Consider the following 19,147-nt stretch of genomic DNA (forward strand, 5'->3'; position numbering starts at 1 on the left):
GATAGATGGTTTGGATCTCCTTGCAGTCCAAGGGACTCTCAAGAGTCTTCTCCAACACCACAGTTCAAAAACATCAGTTCTTTGGCACTCAGCTTTCTTTATAGTCCAACTCTCACATCCATATATGACTACTGGAAAAACCATACCTTTGATTAGATGGACCTTTTTTGGTAAAGTAATGTCTCTGCTTTTTAATATGCTATCTAGGTTGATCATAGCTTTGCTTCCAAGGAGCAAGCGTCTTTTAATTTCATGACTGCAGTCACCATCTGCAGTGATTTTGGAGCCCCCCAAAATAAAGTCTGACACTGTTCCATTGTTTCCCCATTTATTTGCCATGAAGTGATGGAACTGGATGCCATGATCTTCATTTTCTGAATATTGAGTTTTAAGCCAACTTTTTCACTCTCCTCTTTCACTCTCTTGAAGAGGCTCTTTAGGTCTTCTTCACTTTCTGCCATAAGGATGGTGTCATCTGCATATCTGAGGTTATTGATATTTCTCCCGGCAATCTTGATTCCAGCTTGTGTTTCATCCAGCCTGGCATTTCTCATGATGTACTCTGCATATAAGTTAAATAAGTAGGGTAACAATATACAGCCTTGACGTACTCCTTTCCTGTTTTGTAACCAGTTTGTTGTCCCATGTCCAACAGTTCTAACTGTTGCTTCCTGACCTGCATACAGATTTCTCAGGAGGCAGGTCAGGTAGTCTGGTATTCCCATCCCTTTCAGAATTTTCCACAGTTGTTGTGATCCACACAGTCAAAGGCTTTGGTGTAGTTAATAAAGCAAAACTAGATATTTTTCTGGAACTCTTTGGCTTTTTTGATGATCCATTGGATGTTGGCAGTTTGATCTCTGGTTCCTTTGCCTTTTCTAAATCCAAAAATTTGATCTTGCCTGTTTAGAAATATTTAAAGTACCTTCTAATTCTTTTAAAAACTGCAGATGCTTCCTTTAACTCCTTACAATTTATCTACTGAATGACCTTTAAGTAGGACTTTAAAGTATTTAAGCCAAATTCTACTAGCAACACATTCAGTTACCTTGTGTAAGCTGTGATTTTGAGATTTGTGTGTTTTTTTTGCAAACACAGTGGTAATACCTAATTTTAACTGAAATGTGGTAAAACCTGAAAACAGACATAATTTAAAATGCTAAGAAGCCAGAAAGTTGCATTTGAATCTATACTAGCAGTTGAAAGGTTGAGGTTATCTGGCTAATGTACAAGGGTAGCTTTTCATTCTCTGATACCATTGATCTTGTGATGCGTGCTTATATACAGGATTCCAGGTGGTGCTAGTGGTAAAGAACCCACCTGCCAATGCAGGAGACATAAGAAAAGCAGGTTTGATCCCTGGGTCAGGAAGATCCCCTGGAGGACAGCATGGCAACCCACTCCAGTATTTTTGCCTGGAGAATCACATGGACAGAGGAGCCTGGCGGGCTACAGTCCAGAGGGTCGCAAAGAGTCAGACACAACTGAAGCGACTTAGCCTGCATGCATGTGCTTATATAATCATTATGTCACACAGCGAAAGTGAAAGTCACTCAGTTGTGTCCGACTCTTTGCGACCCCATGGATTGTCCATGGAATTCTCCAGGCCAGAATACTGGAGTGGGTAGCCTTTCCCTACTCCAGGGGATCTTCCCAACCCAGGGATCGAACCCAGGTCTCCCGCACTGCAGGCGGATTCTTTACCAGCTGAGCCACCAGGGAAGCCCTGCGTCACATATGATTATCTCTATTCTAGGCAAAGAATAGAAAAACGGCTATGGCTGTGTAAGAAAAGCCCCAGACCAAAATCACGAGCAAGCTTAGAAGTTAAAGTGCAAGGGCTCTGGTGTGACGGGATCTGCCTTTCTGTTCTCGTTCTGCCACCATGGAATGCTGGCACAGCAACAGTTCTGCGCCTGAGTCTCACAGTCCATCCACACTTTTGTTATGAAAAATGATTATTTATTAAACTCTCTACCTTATTATTAATCTTGATTCTGGAATCTTGATTCTGGAAAATGTTAGTTAAATCTGAGTCTTTGGTGTAAAAAATAAAAAGGTGTGGAAAAAACACGTACTCTCGGGGTTCATCAAATATAATTTCATTTACCTGCGGGCACTAATATTTTGCAATTTTACCTGATAATAGTTTATTAGCATTGGTAATAATAACTAAAATGGCAAATAGTTGCAGACTAACTTTTAGTTCATGAGATGCTCTTTCTTATGAACTATCTGTGTTTTTATAGAATAAAACCATCCCACACAAAGTATCTCTTCTGCTTTCATCATATGCTGTGTTCTCTCCTCAGCCAGTAGTGAAGAGAAACTTATTAAAGTCATAGGTGTTGAGTGAAAAAAACATAAATTATAAACATCTAGTCATGATTTTTCTATACATTTCTGGAGCTGTTTATTTTGCATAGTAGCCAGTTCTTAAAATCATCACATAAGTCTGTACCGTGAAAAATATGAGTTAAATAATGGATAATTAATCTTGACATAATCTCATGGTATTACTTCTTAAAAAATATATATATATATGTAAGAACCATATGGCACCAGGATGACACCGAGAATTTAACTGCCGTCCTGAGCTGTCTTACTGCACAGTCACTTAAACCCACATGAGAAACCTTTACAATATGAGTCACTCAGGTTCCTCTATAGGAAGATCATTTTTCTCTTGCCTTGAGTCCGTACTCAGATACCATGTGGCCATCTGGTGGATTGCCACAAATCCTGGATCCGTAAGCATGGTATCTAGGATACATCTGAAGGAAACTGTATTAAAAGGAAAGAAAATTGAGTCACTGTTTTATCCTGATCAGAAAGGTCACAGTAACCTGTCGTCCCAAATGAGGCACTATTCTTGAGAAGATTACAGTGGGATGGTGGGGGTTAAGAGACCTCCCAGCAGTTCCCACAGTTCTAGCAATTCAGGCTAGGTTTGGGTTTCATCTCCTTGAGGTTTAATCCCCTCTTCTGCCTCTGTTGGTGTTATTGGGCCTTTTGTGTCTTCATGGGTGCCATCTTCTTTCCCAGACTATGCAAGAGGGGGACCCCACTCTGTTTTCCTCGCTAGTCCTGGAAAATTCACACAAGCCCTTCTCAAGCTCTTCCTAGCTCTAAGCATTAGATGTGAGCATCCCATCCTTAAGAGATGTGTCTTTCATGAGGAATCAGAATTGTCCCCAGCTTACTCTGGAACTAAGTGAAAATTAATCTGCGGGAAGACACTCCCTCTTGTTCACACTTAACCATTCTGTATAGCCTTCTCATAGAGCACTTGTCACTTTGCTCTATAACTTGAGAGCTTTCACATTTCCTCTCACCACCACCTGCAAAAGAAAATGTATTTTCCATTGCAAACCAGCACACACAGATGTGTGTATATATATATGATTGATACAGAGATATAGACATATATCCATGCGAGTTGCCTTACCTTGACTGCACGCTCTCTGATATCTTCCATTCTGTGCTATTCTCTTCTGCGTTGTTTGTTTTTGTCTGTGCCGGGTCTTCGCTGCTGTGGGTGGGCTTTCTCTGGTTGTAACGAGTGGGCGCTACTCTTCATTGCTGTGTTCGGGCTTCTCTTGTTGCAGAGCACAGGCTCGAGAGTTTGGGCTCTGCAGGTGTGGTGTACAGACTTAGTTGCTCCTCTGCACGTGGGATCTTCCCAGACCAGGGATCGAATCTGGGTCCCCTGCATTGGCCGGCAGATTCTTAACCACTGGACCCCCAGGGAGGCCCCTATCTATTTATTCTGAGTGCTGATCAAGACCCATTAAACTGATTTCATGATTCTGTCTGTTTGGGTCACACGTTGCTGTTGGAACCACATAGTTCTGGTTAATGTGCCTGACACCCCCAGCCCCATCCCTGCCAGACTCCGACCTCCCTGTGGGCAGAAGGCGAAGCTTGTCCCTTTCTCCTTTGCATACTGAGCATCCACCTTGGTGCCTGGCAGGTAGCAGATGCTCAGGTTAATATTAGTTGCACCAAAGAGCCCAGCCTCATTTGTAAAATCTGTGAAACAGAGAGGTGCCCAGGCATACCCGGGGGGCAGTTGTGAGAACAGAATGAGAGCATATATTTAAAGCACAGAACACAGGGCCTAGTACCAACAGTCGCTCAGTTAACACTTGCTTCTCTCTGACTTTCTAGAACTGGCTCTCGCTTTAACGGACTATCGGAAATTTGCTGCACTTTAAGTATAATGACATGTTTGAATTCCTTTAGCCTAAGGCCTTCAGCCACTTGGGCATGCTGAGATTTTCCAAAATGCCATGAAGCCAGGGACAGATAGCCTTCAGGGAGCACAGTTTCTTCTGGGGTTTAGCACAGGCCAAGCCTTGGCTGGAAATAGGGAACGGTCACAGGGGTGAGTTGGTTTTGCCATCCCCTGTGCGTGCGTGCTCAGTCGCTTCAGTCGTGTCCAACTCTTTGCGACCCCATGGACTGTAGCCCCCCCAGGTTCCTCTGTCCATTGAATTCTCCAAGCAAGAATACTGGAGTGGGTTGCTATGCCCTCCTTCAGGGGATTTTCCCAGCTGAGGGCTCAAACCCACATCTCTTATGTCTCCTGCATTGGCAGGTGGGTTCTTTAACACTAATGCCACCTGGGAATCCCTTGCTATATCCTACTGGGACTCATTTCTCCATAAAGAGTGGGACGAGCTCATTATTAGAGTTTTGTGGCAAAAATGAAAATGACTTCTACATTTAAAGACTATGCGTTTAAAATCAACATGAAATTTAGAGTATTTTGTAACTCAGAGGTCTTCATAAGAACTATTATATTAGAAAGACTACGCCTAAATAAAGTCTGATGTAGCCGAAAGAGCTCTGGGGGAAGAACTTCTGGTTTGATCCGCAGTAACTGGCCACTCGACTGTGAGTGGGACAGCCTCTCTGGATCTTATTTCTTCATCTATGAAAGGAGACCCCGCTCCATTCCCAAAATCCTGTGATTACAAATATGGGCTTTCAAATCCATTTTACATTCACTGGGTCATATTATCAACAGGGAGATAGCTGCAGAGTCTGAATCAGATACAGTGCCTGCAACCTTTTCTCTTGATAATTGTTGCTTGCCACTCTCAGAAATGCCGAATGGTGCTTAGCTGACTTGATCACCAAAATGAAGTCAGATCATCTGTTATCTTCAGAGATAGAACTTCAAAAATCAGGCTTTTGCATGCATCACCCCAGTAATAGTTTGTTATAAATTGTACGTTACTTGGCCCATGAGATGTAACCTCTTCATTTAATGTGTTGTGAATTGATCATTCACACATGAGTAATGTAATGAGCCACTTGCTGTTTTCTTCTAGGACAGAATGACTCGGAAGATAATGGAGCTTCGAAGTCTAGCAGAATATGAAGTCTTTCCTCTTCTGGTTTAAATTTAAGAAGGTCAGTAGTGAGTTTCTTTTGCTACCAGCTGGTACTTGCCCATCTTCCCCAGTTCTTAACAAGCAGGCTTTCCTGAAGGTAGCAGGGCGGTTAGGAACGCCTTCGCTGCATCAGTATGGAAGTCAGGATTTTTTCAGATGTCTAGAAGTAAAATGCTTAGTGTGGAGAGGTTAGTGTGGCAGTGCAGTTCTGTGCCACCAGCTCCCTAATATAGTTTCTCTTTTGTTTCTTCGCAATACTACCCTCCCAGGTACTCCCCACCAAGGCTCTGATGCAAACGAAAATCAGATAATAAGTGACTCAGCTTGAAAGGTTAAGCTCCTCACCAGAAATGTCAAAAAGGACTCCATTACCTTTGTTGTTTTCAAAATGAACAGAGTCAGCTTCCACAGGGCACCAGGGTGGTGGCACGTTAGTTCTTATGTAAAGAAAAAAAGGAGCTGGTGTCAGAAGCGGTCTTTTTCTGACTCATTTACTCTCCATTTTTTGCTCCTGTTTGGCTGATTATGTTAACCTTCTGCTCAGTCTCCATGCCCTACCTAATTTGCCACTTTCCACCTAAAATTAAATGCATGTCCAACCCTGTCACTGCTCTGAGCAGGCCTCTATCTGATTAAACTCAGCCCCCCTGCCTGGCTTCCAAGGTTCTGTGGCCTCCTCATCTCGTGATGCCCCTTGCTCACTCCTAGACCTGTTGGGTCTGTGTCTTTGCTCTTGGCTGTTCTCTGTCTGACATTATCTCCAGCCTCCTCCTCCCCTGACTGCATTGCAAGACAGGGATCAGCCCCTCTGGGCAGCCTTTCCGGGACCCCCACCCTCACCTCCATATTGGGTGGCAGGCCTCTCCATAATCCCGTGGTCCCTGCACACACACCTCCATACCTATGCTCACCACTTCGTGTCCACTTAACAGTTTTACTTTTAAGTCATTTTTGCTGAAAACTCAGGGACTCTCCAGTGAGATCAGATTTCTGAAAGATGTACAAAAACATAAAAAGAGAAGGATGAATAACCAGGGGTGAACGTGAGAAGAGATTTAGGACAGCAGAAGCCTTAAATGAGCTTTGACTTGCAAAGATGCAAAAGCTGGTATTAATAGAAAAGACTTTTAAAACTATCTCTAGCCAAAATAAGAGAGAATAGGGAATAACAAGTGTCAGGCTGGAGAAACTGAGCATGAGCAGGCCACTATTTTTGTAGATATCACAGGGGGCATTTTAATGAGCAAAAGGGGCTGGACCTCTCCAGCCCTGAGAGGTTGATTCTATAAAACAGGTCATTGGTTCTATAAAAACAGATGTTGAAATTCTGCATGAGGTCCACACACATCCCAGGACATGAGCTAGTAAGATAATTCTAGAGTTGGAAAGACAGCCTGCTGAAGAGTTACCGATAATTATTGCTTTCACTTAAAATGTTTAAGGCAGCTTTTCGAGTTAGTGAATTTATTCCCAGGACATGGTTTACTCTCGGGATGATCTCATTTATCGAGTGTGCACCATCGTTAGTGATAATGCTCTGCACTCAAACAGCCCCTTTCATCTGTGGATCCCAAAGACTTTTGTAAGCATTAGTTAGCTCTCACACGTAGCTCTGAATTCACCTGCACACTTGCGAAGTGGTTGTAAACAGTGTTACAACCCAGGCAAAGCCAGACCACTGTGATGGCATCTCCTGGGTGTCCGGTTGTTGCTGGCGGCTGAGATACCTGAATGAACTCCAACCTCTTCCCACCGTTGATGTCAGATGTTCTGACATTCAACTGTCAAATAAGGTACAGAATTTGCAGGAAATTTCTCAACTTCCAATCAGCATTGGAGTTTGAGAATGGTATATCCCCTCTGGCTTTGTCTTTGTGTTCTGTCCCCTTACACAAACTCACACACAAAGGCAGAGCTGTCTGGAAGGTTCTGGGACAAGACTGACCACTTTACTGTTGACTTACCATCCGCCCTGCCCCCCCACCCCATGGCCCACCCACTCCAGATCCAGTTAACACTTAACACCATTTAACTAGTAACAGGGAATTCCTCTGGGGTTGGAGATGAAGGGAAAAGCTTACCTCCCACCCCCTGTGGTTCTGACTGTGACACATTTTAATAGTTAAAAGCTAAAGAAAACCTGATGCCTTCATTTCCTCTCCATCTGTCCCTTCTTAACCCCCTACAGTCTAGCTTGCATCCTCTCCCCTCTTCTGAAGTCACTTTTTAAAAAGTCTTCAATGACCTCCTCGTGGAATTCCACAAGGCATTTCTGGGGGTCGTTCCACTTGACCTCCCTGGTAATGCTACCCACCCTGCCCTCCGAAGTCTCTTTTCTCTTGACCTCTGTGGCCCTGAGATCCCCACTTTCCTTTCCTCTCTCTGGCCATTTCTCTTTCCTATTCGGAGGAAATCCGTCATTCCTGTGGTCCCTGAGCATCTCTGAACCTCCTATAGAATAACCCTTATCTCCCATGGGATAGAGATAGGGCTACCCCCTCCCAGATTGGAAAACCCAGAGACCACATTCTTTCCTCTTTTCCTCTGGTTTTCTATATCCAGTGGCTCCCAGAGGTCCTACTTTTCCTCTGAAGTAGCTCTTAGCACTCACTGCCTTCTTGGTTGGGCCTCAGCACCCAGAGCCTGGTCACCCAGACTCTTTTAATCCTGTGCATTAACAAGATATGTTTGTACAATTCCCTCTTCCAGTTTTTGATAGTTTCCGTATTATGTGCTGGACTGGGTGGCTTAAAGAGTAGAATTTTATCTTCTCACAGTTCTGGAGGCCAGAAGTCCAAGATGAAGGTGCCACCAGGGTTGGTTTCTGATGAGACTCTTCTGTCTTGTAGACGGCCACTTCCCTGTGTCCTCACATGGCCTCTTTGTGTTTGCAGAGAGAAACAGAGAGAAACAAAGAAAGACAGAGAGAGGAGAGAGAGATAGAGCAAAGAGAGAGAAAGAGAGAGGGAGGGAGGCCTGGTGTCTCTTCTTCTCTTCTTTCTTCTATCAAAATCAAGGTGAACAGTTATGACCCTATTTAATCTTTATTACCTCCTTAAGGCCCCATATCCAACTACAAGTCACACTGGAGCTTAGGACCTCGACATACTAATTTGGGGGTGATGCACAAGTCAGTCTGTAGTAGATATATTTTCTATTCAACTGGTATGTTTATTTAAAATATATAAAATATACTCAAAAAAAAGATGAGAATTTTAAAAGCAAGTACAAATATGAACTCTGCTGTTTTCTCCTCATGTCCCAGGGCATCACTCCAGTGTACCTGGGGCACACTCCCCTGTTCAAAAAACCGCAGACCTGGGCAATGTCCGCCGTGTCCTGACGGCTCAGTCCGCACCAGGCTTTCACACCGGCTTCCCCTCTGGCTCAGCCTCTGTATCAACCCTGGTTCCTTCTTCCCCCACTCCCTCTGAGAGCAGTGGTGCCCTGGGTTGCCCAGGAGAGGCCAGGCCACTGCCAGCTTGAACCTCAGGGTCCTCCCCGTCCCAACACGACGTCTGCTTCAAGCCGTCGTTCCTCTCACCGCCTCCCTTGGAACGCGCTTCCTCCTCCTCTGCAGGTCGGGGCCTCCAGCTCACATCCTCACCCCACTCCCGGTTCACTCCCGCCTGGTCGTCTCTCCCTCCCTGGAGCTCCCTCCCACCCTCTGGTTCAGGGGCCCCTGCGGCTCAGCAGTGTTACTTCCGCATTCCCCGGCGCCATCTTTCCTCCTCGAATGGATTACAGGCGCCGAGAGCTCTCGGAGGCTTCTTCTTGCAGGCTGCTTCTTCGTTTTACGTCCTCCACTGAGCACAGCCTCTGAGCCTGTCCTCTGTCGCTGCAGTGCCTCTCTGTCCTCCTTCCAGGGGTGGTGGTTGGGCAGAGACCACCGTGGAGGCCTTGGAAGCAGCGACGCCATCTGACTTACTGATCACGGGTGTGCTTGTGGCCGAGATGTGTTTGGGGCAGACAGCTTAACACAATTGAGTTCCTAAACCTACTCCAGCTCAGCTTCTTGCCAATGGTATTTCCCAGAACTTAGTAATATAGTCTCCTAAAAATTTAATAGAAGAAAAGTTGGCTGCTTATTGAAAAGCAGACTCTTGACTGTCGACTCAGATTACCTTAAATTAATGTTGATGAATGCAAGATTTATTATGAAAGCATCCCTCTGTTTAGTGCCCAGTGAGGTTCAGGACGTGCGTGTAAATCATTCAGATAACAATTTTCCTGGGTTGAGCACTTGGCATTCGCCCACCACAAGTCACCTATAAATAGTGCACCTATTCACAGATGGCAGAGCTGGGATGCTGGCAGTGAACACTCAGGAAAAGAATGGCTTTGAACTCTAGAAAGGCAGCAAGCCTGGAGCTGTTTCCAGATCTCGAATCCCCCTTTAAAACTCACCAGCTCATGCTGACCTGAGAATTTCAAACCAGTGCACTAAAGTGAAGATACCATCTCACTTCCTGAAGTTTATCTTTATGGCCCTGTGGCTGCGGTCCAGTTTCCAGATACGTATTTGGGGGCCATGCCATTACTGGGATGAACGGCCTTGGAGATCTGTTAGCTGAAACTCACTCTTCTCTGTGCCGTGAATATGTGCTGGCTGCAAATTGGTTTCCTGATCCCCTTGTGGGTCCGATTGCCCTGCAAATTGAATTGTTTAAGGTGTAAACTATGTGTTTTTTCCCCTCATCTACAAGGTGAACTTGGCAGACTCAGTGTGTGTCATAATTGTGTTCAGAGTCCACAAGTCATTGCATAGTATGTGTTTCAAGTATGAGGTTATTCAGGGTCCTGAACCAGGATTATCTCTCCAGCCTCTTTGAGTGATAGTTGGTTGCCAAGGATACTAACTGGTGCTGTGGGTGACACCCACTTAATCTGCAGAGACCATGCAGGTAACCTTCAGACCACGTTGCTCAGATTAAAGTGTAGTTGTGGCTCTCCTCTAACGGTTCATTGTTGGATTTTCCTCTTGGTTTCTTTTTACTTTTGCATAAGAGCTACCTGTGTCTGTGATGTGGAAAGCAAAGGTCTGAGTTGGAGAGAGAGACGGACCTGGGAGAGGCTAGTGCTGGCCACAGGAATGCCTGCTTCATGAATATTTCTTTGAGATTTTTGAGCCTTTTCTTTTCACAAGAGACCCACAGAGAGGGATTTCCCTGACGATCCAGTTGTTAGGACTCTGCTTTTCCATGGTTGAGGGCTCCAGGTTCAATCCTAGGTTGGGGAACTAAGATCCTGCATACTGTGCGGTGAGGCCAAAAAAACGTTTTTTTCTTTCAAATAAAAATTAGGAAATAAAAAGAGAGACCTGCAGAGAAAGAAGGGGGGCACGGGAGAGGAGAGAGGAAGGGAAAGATCAAGAAAAGAAGAAAGAAAAAGCATGAAAGGAAAAGGAAGAAGAGAGAAAGAAGGCAGTCCCCCTGTGGGTCCCGTGTGGTTTTGTGAACCCGCCTCCCTGAGCAGAGTTTAACTCGGGACACAGCCTCCCCTCACAGCCTCCCTCCACTGTGGCTGCTGGCAGGGGCCGCGGGGACATCACAGATGGCACCAGGGAAGGATGCAAGGGCCGGCCTTCTCCCTTCCTCAGGCCCTGTGCTGAGGCCTGTGTGGGGAATACCCATGTGGGTTGCCAAGTCAAGCATTTTCATGGCCTGAGTCACACAGACAAGAGTTTTACTCTGTGAACGCAGACCAGGCGAATGAAGAACCAAACGCTGATCCCAGAAGGCAAGGCAAAGATCATTAAGTGCCATTCTGTGTGCCCAGGGTAACTGTCCATGCCGTTCTTCGCTGGTTCTGTTCTGGGCAAGGGCAACGCGCGCTTCCAAGGCCTTGTCGAGCATCAGGCCCCGTCACTGTTTTCTTTCAACCCAGCTTTGAAGCCGGACGGTGCAAACCAGGACGGAGTTTGGAAAGTCTGTGTTCATCACTGAGGTTTAATTAAAATACACTGAGCCTTGCAAAAACTTGTGGTTTGGAGTAATGGAAACTTTAGGGAATCAGAAACAGAGAGTGATCCCTGGAAGAAAGGTCTGATTTTCTCCTCAAGCCTTGGGTTTCTTGCCATCCATTTCCTCCCAGACTTGTAGTTGACGCCTTCTTAAACATATGAATTATTTTTCTTTTTTTTTTTTTAAACATGTGAATAGTTTTTTTTAAATTTATTTTTAAATTGGAGTATAATTGCTTTACTTGTGTGCGTGCTAAGTCACTTTAGTCATGTCTGACTCTTTGCGACCCTGTGGACCGTAGCCCAGCAGGCTCCTCTGTCCATGGGATTCTCCAGGCAAGAATACTGGAGTGGTCGCCATGCCCTCCTTCAGGGATCTTCCCAGCCCAGGGGTGGAAGCCGAGTTTCTTTTGTCTCCTGCATTGGCGGGTGGGGTTTTCACCACTACCACCACCTGGGAAGCCCCATAATTGCTCTACAATGTTGTGCTTGTTTCTGCCGTTCAACAATGTGAATCAGCCATATGATACATTATATCCCCTTCCTCTTGATGATTATTTTTCTAGTAAGAGACTAACCAATTGTATAATTACAACTAATCACTTATACAGAAGAATTATCCAAATATTCATACTATTTCATATTCCCCTTCTGTTGGATTGATTTATAAATACATATTTATCACATACCTATTATGTGCAGAGCAAGTGAGAGGTGCAAGGGGTACAATTGTGAGCACTGCTGGACCAGCCTGGCCTCTTTCCTCGTGGAGCTCCTTACAGCTTTCGGTGCCTCTTGGTCTTTCTTTGTTAAGAGCATGGCATTTAGCTTGGTCTTGAGAAGTGAACCTGACATTCACAAAGTGTCAATTAGTTAAGAAAAAGAAATGACTTTGAATACAGACCTTGTCACCAACATACAGTTGTATATAACTGAGTATATATCTCTAATAGTGATGACGTAGCAGTATTCTTCAAAGCACGATTTACACATGTTTCTCCCACATGTCAAACTTCATTTCAGCAGCTCTGTAAATCCGCCAGAGGGGGGCTTTCCTTGGCTGTTGCTGAGAGGCGGGTCTTGACTGACCTCAGGCTCTTGAGAACAGTGCTTCTCAAAGTACTTTTTTGCATCCAAGTCACATGGATGTGTTTGTTAAAATTCAGATTCTTTATCTTCACTCCATGGAATTAGATCCACAGAATTAGACTCTCAGGAGTTCAGGATCAGAAAGATGCCCTTTTTTTTAAATTTTAATTTTTAACACTAAAAACATTTTGCATTGGGGTATAGCTAATTAACAATGTTATAGTTTCAAGTGAACAGCGAAGGGACTCAGCCATACATATGCATGTACCCATTCTCCCCCAAACTCCTGCTGCCATCCATTTGGCACATAACATTGAGCAGAGTTCCATGTGCTGTACAATAGGTCTTTGTTGGTTATCCATTTTAAATATAGCAGTGTGTACAGGCCCTTCCCAAACTCCCTATCTAGCCCTTCCCCCTGGCAACCGTTAAGTTCGTTCTCTAAGTCTGTGAGTTTTAGAAAGATCCATTTCTAACAGGCACTCCCCCAGTCATTTTTGTGCAAAGTAAAATTTTAAGAACATTATTTTCCTAGCATTCTTGTCAAAATCAACGTAAAAACAATCAGTGGATTGGTCAAACCAAAGAAACTCGATCCAGTATTTGGGGGTGGGGAGCTGATATCAGGCAGGTCTGTGATAAGTTTATTTAGCATCACATGGCACCTCCCCCGCTAAGGAATAAATAATAAAATGATACTCCTTACATTTAGCTGGCTGTGCCTATGACCTTAGTCAAGTCATTTGATTTCTTACTTTCCTCATCTGCAAAATGAGAAGCTGGTCTTCATGATCTTTAAGTACATTTTTCTTCTTCTTTTTTATTAATATCAACAAACTACGTAGATACCTGAAGCTGAAACTCCAATACTTTGGCCACCTGATGTAAGGAAATGACTCACTGGAAAAGACTCTGATGCTGGGAAAGATTGCAGGCAGGAGAACGGGACGACCGAGGATGAGGATGGCTGGATGGCATCACTGACTCAATGGACATGAGTTTGAGCAAGCTCTGGGAGTTGGTGATGGACAGGAAGGCCTAGTGTGCTGCAGTCTGTGGGGTCACAAAGAGTCGGACATGACTGAGTGACTGAACAACAACAACAAAATAGGTACCTGCGTGGCGCCAGTACTTCTACCCTTTCCTGTCCATGCAACCCTCCCATGTGTGCTGCAAATACTGGTCACCAGGAGATTAAAGGCAGAGACAACAAGATTAGCACAGCAGAAACAGGTCAACTAAATTATACGTTCAGACTCTAATTTTGATTGTTTTCTCTTGTCTTCCTTCTTCTACTGAATAATATTCTTTTTTCTTCTGTTATATAGTGATGGAGTTCATCATCTTTAAGTCATTCATCCACATATATAACACTTAAGGACCATCCAGTATATTCCAGGACAAGGCTGTATGTTGAGCACATGGACATGAACAGTCTGACCTCATATAGTTTTCCCTCTACTAAAATCAGTACATTTGAACCCAAATAGTTCACTGATACCTTTTCAATTCTAAGTTCCTCCTCCTGAAAGGATAATGTAGAAAAATGTTAAAAACATAATGACCAAAAAAACAAAAAAAGACAAGGGTTTGTTTTTTTTTTTTTTTTGAGCTATATCTAATTGCTTACTTTTGAAACCTAAATTTTTGAAAGACGAACCCTATACAGTCATATATTACTCTTGTCCACTAGAGTAAACAAACAAAACCCACAGTTGTATCATTGTATGTGCTGTCCCATCCTCTATAATGATGTTCCCTGGGAAGAAGGGAAGACAGGTGGGTTCTTTAAGGTTTTTGAGTCTTTAGTGACAGAGGTGCTTATGCTCATTTTATATTAATAACACCTCCTATATAACAGATGCTGATTTGCTTTCTGTGTTTGTTAACTTTCAGAGAATGGCAATAAATCTTTAGAGGATAGATGAAGAACCTTTCTTTAAAAAGAATATTTCAAACTAATTTCCCCCTAACTATATTGGAAGGCTTTTAATGATAAAATTCATGAAAGGGTCACTGAAGTGAAGTGAAAGTTGCTCAGTCGTGTCCAACTCTTTGCAGCCCCATGGACTGCAACCTGCCAGGCTCCTCTGTCCATGAGTGCTACATGGACGTTGGGAGTGGGTCATTGGATTTCAGAAATTCTCCTCACTCCCTAGGTATGATTTAAATGTTTAAATTAAGAGTTGGTGACTCAGTTGTGTCTGACTCTTTGCAACCCCATGGACTGTAGCCCACCAGGCTCCTCCATCCATGGGATTTTCCAGGCAGGAGTACTGGAGTGGGGAGCCCTTTCCTTCTCCAGAGGATCTTCCGAACCCAGGGATCAGACCTGTGTCATCTGCATTACAGGTGGATTCTTTACCCTCTGAGCCACTAGCAAAGCCCTTCAACTAAGAGGGTACCTGGATTTATGAGCTTCTACCTACATCTTGGATTTAAGGGGAAAAGGGTATTTGCATTTATCTTTGTGATCTATTTTATATTCAGGAGAGGACTCTGTCATGAGGTCGCTTTCCTCAACTATTGGCCATTTCACACAATTTGAAGAGATTTCAAAAAAATGTATCTTATTCAAGTAGAGTTGATTGACAGTATTGCATTATGAACAGATTTTTAATTAAGGTTCATAGGTGAGTCACCATAAAAATGATGTGAATTTTCTCCCCCGCTCCTGCCCCTGGAGAAGCCACTGAAGGACGCTTCCCTTGTCTCGTGTGAAGAGGCCACGAGTGTCGTAAGGCCCTCTCCCCTGACCTTAGGTCTGAGAGGGGCCTTCTCTGCCATTCCTCCTCCTGAATTTGGAAAGATCCTTCTTGACTTCCCCATCACTGAGATGCTCACCTGTCTTTATTGTTTTTTTCAAGCAGGCAGGATTTATTAAGCAAGCAGCCTGCAGCCCACCCTCGAGACATGAGAGCAGATGAAGCCCAGTAGGACTGGTCTCATCTGGGTTTTTTTTAATATATAGTTTTATTTATTACTTTCTTTTATTTTTGGTTGTCTGGGGCCTTTGTTGCCGTGTGGGCTTTTTCTCTAGTTGCAGCGTGAGGGCTTCTCATTGTGGTGACTTCCCTTGCTGGGGAGCGCAGGCTCCAGGGCGAACAGGTTTCAGTGGGCTCAGGGGTTGTGGCTCACGAGCTCTAGAGCACAGGCTCATCACACAGTTGTGCTGCACGAGGCTTAGTTGCCCCACCGCATGTGGGGTCTCCCGGATCAGGGATTAAACCTGTGTCTCCTGCATTGGCAGGCGGATCCTTTACCACTGAGCCACCAGAGAAGTGCCCTGCTCTCATCCGTCCTGAGGACTAAATGAAAACAACCGGAAGAATTGTTTTGGCTTCTTTGTTTGCATCAAGTCGCACCCCAAGACCTTGCGGGGAGAGTTCGAGTTGTGCTAAACTGCACATCCTAAAGGAGATCAGTCCTCGTTGTTCATTGGAAGGAATGATGTTGAAGCTGAAACTCCAGTACTTTGGCCACCTGATGCAAAGAGCTGACTCATTGGAAAAGACCCTGATGCTGGGAAAGATTGAGGGCCAGAGGAGAAGGGGACGACAGAGGATGAGATGGTTGGATGGCATCACTGACCCAATGGACATGAGTTTGGGTGGACTCTGGGAATTGGTGATGGACAGGGAGGCCTAGCGTGCTGCGGTTCATGGGGTCGCAAGGAGTCGGACACGACTGAGCGACTGATCTGAACTGAACTGCAACCGCACATGTGACTGTGAGATGGAGGGGCAAGTCTCCTGTAGCATTTTCCCCAGAAGGTCGGCAGAAACCTGAACTCACGGCAGCTTCAGGAGACAAGCTGTTGTGTCTCAGAGGAAGAAACAGCACAGCTTTCAGCCTCTCTGGGCCCCGAGATGCTGGGTGGGCGGCACCCAGGCCCATGGTGCTCCTGGCACCCAGTATCACACCTGCTTCCTGCCTCTGATCTCAGGCCTTTCAGAAAGCTTTCTTTAAAATGGAAATCCTGAGTGGTCTTTTCTGATGCCTTCTTCCTTTGTGGTAAAGAGCTAATTTCATATACTTGAGGAAGCTTTTCCCAAAGGGACTAAAACTGGGCTGCTGGAGAAAGGATCAAAGCACATGTGTGGGAGACAGGTGAGCATTTAGGTGCTGGAAGACTGTGAACACTTCACGCTCCACAGAGAAGGTTGTGGCCCCCGGCTCCCAGCCCTGTGCAGGGCACCTCTCAAAAGCTGGGGTGGGCCAGCTTCTTTCTACACTGAAAATCACCTCCTGGTCTCCCTCGTAGCACAGTGGATAGTACAGCACAGGGGACACAATTCAATCTCTGGTCTGGGAAGATCTCCCCCGCCCAGGCCACAGAGCAACTAAGCCCGTGCACCCCAACTCCTGAGCCTGGACACCCGAGAACCCGTGCTCCGCAACAAGCATGGCTGCGGGTGCTGGGGCCCTTCTAGCACCCCACCGCCCTGGGACTGCGGCCCCACCACAGTGGCACCCAGCTCTGCCACGTCTCCTTGCCAGGGACTCAGGGTGGAAGCCGTCAGTCACTTGATTGTGACAAGTTCTTTTCTTTTTAAAATTTTCTGTATTTATTTATACTGAAGTACCATTGATTCACAATGTTGTGTTAGTTTCAGGAGTCCAGCACCATGATTCAGCTATACATTTATATGTATATGTACCTGTAGTTTCTCTATTCTTTTCCATTATAGTTTATTGTTAGTTGCTCAGTCTTGCCTGACTCTTTGTGACCCCATGGACCATAGCCCACAAGGCTCCTCTGTCCATGGAATTCTCCAGGCAAGAATACTGGACTGGGTTGCCATGCCCTCCTCCAGGGGATCTTCCCAACTCAGGGATCGAACCCAGGTTTCCTGCACTGCAGGCAGATTCTTTACTACTATGAACCATCAGGGAAGCCCATTATAGTTTATTACAAGATAGAAAATATAATCCCCTTTGTTAGACAATAAATCCTGTTGTGTATCTATTTTATGTGCATTTATTAATCCCTACACGTAGTCTATCCCTCCTCTCCTTCCTCTTCCGTAACCATCAGTTTCTTTTCTCTATCTGTGAGTCTGTTTCTGGGTTGTAAATAAGTTTATTTGTGTCATCAAAAAAAAAGTTTGTATTTATGTATTTGGCTACATCTGGTCTTAGTTGTGGCATGTGGGATCTTTAGTTGTGGCATGTGGAATCTAGTTCCCTGACCAGGGACCAAATCTTGGCCCCCTGCATTGAGAGCTCACAGTCGTAGCCACTGGACCCCTAGCGAAGTCCCTGTATCATTTTTTTAGATTTCACAATTAAGTAATTTGATATGATATTTGTCTTTCTCTGACATACTGCACCTAGTATGATAATCTCTAGGTCCATTCATGTTGCTGCAAATGGCATTATTTAATTCTTTTTTTTTTTAATAGCTGAGTAGTACTCTACCGTTTGTATATATCACAACTTCTTTATCCATTCCTCGGTTGATGGACACTTAGGTTATTTCCATGGAGTGTAACAAGTTCTTATATTAAAAATATTCAGCTAACCTAGAAATTGTGGAAAATTCTTAAAGAGATGGGAATACCAGACCACCTTACCTTCCTCCTGAGAAATCTGTATGCAGGTCAAGAAGCAACAATTAAAACTGCACATGGAACAACAGACTGGTCCCAAATTGGGAAAGGAGTACATCAAGGCTGCATATTGTCACCCTGCTTATTTAACTTATATGCAGAGTGCATCATGAGAAATGCTAGGCTGGATGAAGCATAAGCTGGAATCAAGATTGCCAGGAGAAATATCAATAACCTCAGATATGAAGGTGACACTACCTTTATGGCAGAAAGTGAAGAGGAACTAAAGAGCCTGTTGATGAAAGTGAAAGAGGAGAGTGAAAAACTTGGCTTAAAACTCAACATTCAGAAAACTATGATCATGGCATCCGGTCCCATCACTTCATGGGAAATAGATGGGGAAATAATGGAAACAGTGAAAGAGTTTATTTTCTTGGGCTCCAAAATCACTGCAGGTAGTGACTGCAGCCATGATATTAAAAGACGCTTGCTCCTTGGAAGAAAAGCTATGACAAACCTAGACAGCATATCAAAAAACAGAGACATTACTTTACCAACAATGGTCCATCTAGTTAAAGCTATGGTTTTTCCAGTAGTCATGTATGGATGTGGGAGTTAGACCATAAAGAAAGCTGAGCCCCAAAGAAGTGATGCTTTTGAACTGTGGTGTTGGAGAAGACTCTTGAGAGTCCCTTGGACTGCAAGGAGATTCTAAAGGAAATCAATCCTGAATATTCATTAGAAGGAGTGATGCTGAAGCTGAAATTCCAATACTTTGGGCACCTGATGGGAAGAACCAACTCATTGAAAAAGACCCTGATGCAGGGAAAGATTGAAGGCGGGAGGAGAAGGGGATGACACAGGATGAGATGGTTGGATGGCATCACTGATGTGATGGAGTTTGCGTAAACTCTGGGAATCGGTGATGGACAGGGAAGCCTGGCGTGTTGCAGTCCATGGGGTCACAAAGAGTCAGACATGACTGAGCGACTGAACTGACTGACCTAATTAAAGCAAGCGAAGTCTGGAGCTGAGCTCAACTAGGTGGAGTGATTTGAGTGATCAACTTGAGCAGACCTTGCCTAAAGGCAAATATTACCTAGTCGAATTATTAGACCTAAAAAGCAATTCCAATCTTAATA

At 44.6% G+C, this 19,147-nt stretch overlaps 1 protein-coding gene across 1 annotated transcript in view; it reads left to right on the plus strand.

Annotated features, from left to right (window-relative positions):
- SCAF8 (SR-related CTD associated factor 8) overlaps positions 1 to 19,147 on the plus strand; it is a 217,014-nt gene that overhangs the window by 188,740 nt on the left and 9,127 nt on the right. The window contains exon 21 of the transcript XR_005720821.1: positions 5,340 to 5,421. The gene's annotated coding sequence lies outside the window, so the exon portion shown is untranslated. The remainder of the gene's footprint in view (positions 1 to 5,339; positions 5,422 to 19,147) is intronic.

Source organism: Oryx dammah, unplaced genomic scaffold (genome assembly GCF_014754425.2).
Source record: "Oryx dammah isolate SB20612 unplaced genomic scaffold, SCBI_Odam_1.1 HiC_scaffold_4, whole genome shotgun sequence".
NCBI lineage: Eukaryota > Metazoa > Chordata > Mammalia > Artiodactyla > Bovidae > Oryx > Oryx dammah.